The 2,887-nt window shown below is 37.4% G+C and overlaps 1 long non-coding RNA gene across 2 annotated transcripts; it reads right to left on the bottom strand.

Moving 5' to 3' along the window:
• Positions 1 to 584: 584 nt before the first annotated feature.
• Positions 585 to 2,373, bottom strand: LOC107591702 (uncharacterized). Of its 2 annotated transcripts, none has more exons than XR_001609900.1 (3): positions 2,255 to 2,373; positions 1,227 to 1,319; positions 585 to 663 (listed from the first exon to the last, which is right to left on the bottom strand). It is a non-coding gene; the product is annotated as an uncharacterized lncRNA (long non-coding RNA). The 2 variants fall into 2 exon arrangements; XR_001609899.1 differs by having other exon boundaries at positions 1,227 to 1,314.
• Positions 2,374 to 2,887: the final 514 nt, after the last annotated feature.

The raw sequence follows: 2,887 nt of genomic DNA, 5'->3' as shown, positions 1-2,887 counted from the left end.
CCAGTAACGAAACTTTAGGATTCTGAGTCTGGCCCACCACACAGAAGACCACACGAATCAGCAACCCAAGCTCCAGGCTAATTAAAGCAGTTGAGCTCATGGTCACCAACCAGACAATTGCCTCAATCTTGTTTTCACGCCATTGCGTAGGGACGTCTCAAAATTTGCGCAGGGCACCCCGCAGACTGACGATGATGATGCAGGTGTGGACACATTTCTGCAGGGCGTAGAAAAATGGTGCAAAGAAAAGAAGGACCAGAAGAACCACTAAGGCACTAACTACACTGGAGACCTGAGTCTGGCAACCTGTTGAGTCCTTCACCATAGTTTTCGCAAGGGCGGCACTTGTAGTGAAAGAATGGAAAAATGAAGAAATTACATTGCAAAACCCAATTGCTATCATTTCTTGGTTGGGCCTAACTGTGTAACCATTCTTTTTAGCAAACATCTCAGACAGAGAAACGGTAAAAGCAAAACTGATGACAGCTAATGGAATGGCATCACATGCTACACGGGGCATCAGTTCAATACTGGGCACCTTTGGAGGAATGAAACCAGTTGGAATGGCACCTGAGTTAGTGTGCCCACAGTCACAGAGTTTAGGTCCTCCATGGCTTCCAGTGATGAGGGACCCATGCACTGATGTGGCTTTTAAGACAGCTCCTGAAAAAGGGAGAAAAACCTTTGATCAGTAAGTGATCTCCTTTGAAGATCAAACTGAATGTCTGTTAAATAGGGGTAACTGATTAATCATTGTGCTTGGAGCGAGTGGACAACAGTTTCTGTTTTCCCTTTTTTTAGCTGTTTCTGTAGAAACAAATCAATAATTAGTCATGCAAGTTAACACGATTATGAAAGGTTACACATCAATCAGTGTTTGAGAGGGTTTAGGGACAGCGTTTACCAGTCATTAGAAATTATTCTCACATACTTCTCTTATTAAAGCCTTTAAAGCTGTTTGATCTGCAGCTAGAGAGAAACCAGGAAACAAAAGCTTGATCTTACATCTCAGGTCATTATTAATAGGACTAATACAGCTATATATGATGGTAATGATGTTAAAGTCCCCAACGTTTTATAATCATTATTAAAACTCCACAAATTACAAGTACAGATGTACTGTATGTGGCACAACATACACATCTGTGTGCTTAGCAGTGGGGCTATTCAAAGCAATTCCCAAGTAAAACTGCCCAGTTACTAATTAGTTCACAGAAAAATCTCACCAAACATTTTTTCAACTTTTTGATTCCTTGTCCCATTAATTCCTCTTCATGTCAATGTGGCAGGCATCTGCTGTAGGTTTGGATGTGCCTGTCCTTGACAATGAAAGACATTGGTCTCTAATCAAAGCAAAATACGCATGCATGCTATTTATTTCCTAATTGCCTTTTTATTGGTCATAAAGTCACCGCTTGGATATGAGACCGTTTACCATGATGGCGTCTCAGAAAGATTATAGGTCTATATTTGAACTGGCATTAACATCAGTAAACTATTTTGTTTTCTTCTTCAGTTGTCCTTCTGGTAAAGTAGATGTATGAATTTTAAGACAGAAATAACAATCTGAATGACCAACTATTAAATACAACACTCACCTGAATAAGTGATCTCTTAAAGGGACAAGCTATAAAATGAACAGAACTGCTTAGATTTATTCACTAACCTCTCTATACCCCGCCTCCCAGCATTTAAATGAAAAGCAATGGTGTAAGTCCATGCTTCAGTATGCAAAAACCTTCAGGCAGTCCCCCTTTCTGACATACGTTTTCATAGGCTGTAAGAACAGAAGGCGGAAGTGTTGTGTCCCTCCGGTGTTAAACATATGCTAGTTTGTAATGCTCTGCATTTAGCAATAGCAGGGCATCCTGATAATAAGGCATAAAGAGTCAATCTTTTACTGGTTCTTCTTATTAGATAGAGCAAAACCAGTTCACACATTAGATCATGATACAAAATACAATTAAAATAAGTTTCATCTGCAGTGCACTACTTAAATGAATTATAGACTGGACTATGTAGTGCAACATGAGCCACATGAGAAGAAATTAAAAGGCATTTTATATTTACAGCATAGCATAACATAAGACTGACATAATACTTGTTTTAAGATTTATACATTGAAGTAAATATACTAAACTTGATTGTAAAGTGTGTGAATGCTTTCTTTCAATTATTTTAGCCCATTTTAAGTAAAATATTAAAAAGCAATATTATACAGATGGATATTAAAAATATGCAATAGCAGGACAACCTGGCAAGGCGCACGGAGTCAAGCTTTACTTCTTCTCAAACTGAGCAAAACTATTTCACACATCAGATCATTCCACGAAAATAAAGAAAATAGAATCAATGTTTTATCTGAACTAGTTAAATGAGTTATATACTGGCTATATATAGCGCTTCTTCCCTCCTTTTATAGCAATCAGTCTGCTCTCTAATTAGTATGATGATTAGTGATTAGTGATTTGACCTGACTAGTACTCATTCATAATTTCACATGTGCTGCTGATATGATTAGTCAATTAATGTTAGCTGGTCATTTTGTGTCAGGATCAAAAAACAGTGAAATCAGTTTTCATTTTTTTGTGAAAAGTAATTTTTTTGGCCAATGAAGCTTTTAGCAATTATTTCAAATGCATCTGATCACTCTACACAATAATCTAGAAACAATGTGAATGAACACCACAACAGCTTAAGCAGCAAACTTTGCAAAACATAAAATTTATGTCACTGCCAAAACTTTTGGCCATGACTGTATGTTTGCTGACATTCTGCCACTTTGTTAATGTTCATGAATGGTTGGGTATCACACTAACTATGATTACTCATTTCTTTTTCACAATGTTCTAAAAACGTGCATGTCGCCTGTTAAGTGAACTTCTGT

Source organism: Sinocyclocheilus grahami, unplaced genomic scaffold, assembly GCF_001515645.1.
Source record: "Sinocyclocheilus grahami isolate Dianchi unplaced genomic scaffold, SAMN03320097.WGS_v1.1 scaffold145.1, whole genome shotgun sequence".
Lineage (NCBI taxonomy): Eukaryota > Metazoa > Chordata > Actinopteri > Cypriniformes > Cyprinidae > Sinocyclocheilus > Sinocyclocheilus grahami.
This window is presented reverse-complemented; position numbering and strand designations above follow the sequence as displayed.